We start from the raw sequence: 241 nt of genomic DNA, 5'->3' as shown, positions 1-241 counted from the left end.
TCTTCCACCAACTACACCAGACCACACACCTAGGACAAACTAAGATGCTCCAAGCTTTAGACCCCTACTTTCACTTGTTAGAAGGGAGAACTGCAGAGGAGATTGCCTCGTGATGCCTGGCTTGTGCCCAAGTTAATCCAAAGAAAGGGAAGGTAGAAGAACCTAGGCATAGGGAAAGAGGAACTTATCCGGGGGATCACTGGGAAGTCGATTTCACTGAGGTAACCCTGACTGTGGGGGG

This window comes from Pteropus vampyrus, unplaced genomic scaffold, assembly GCF_000151845.1.
Source record: "Pteropus vampyrus isolate Shadow unplaced genomic scaffold, Pvam_2.0 Scaffold63, whole genome shotgun sequence".
Lineage (NCBI taxonomy): Eukaryota > Metazoa > Chordata > Mammalia > Chiroptera > Pteropodidae > Pteropus > Pteropus vampyrus.
The sequence above is the reverse complement of the archived record's forward strand: the minus strand, read 5'-3'. Positions refer to the sequence as shown.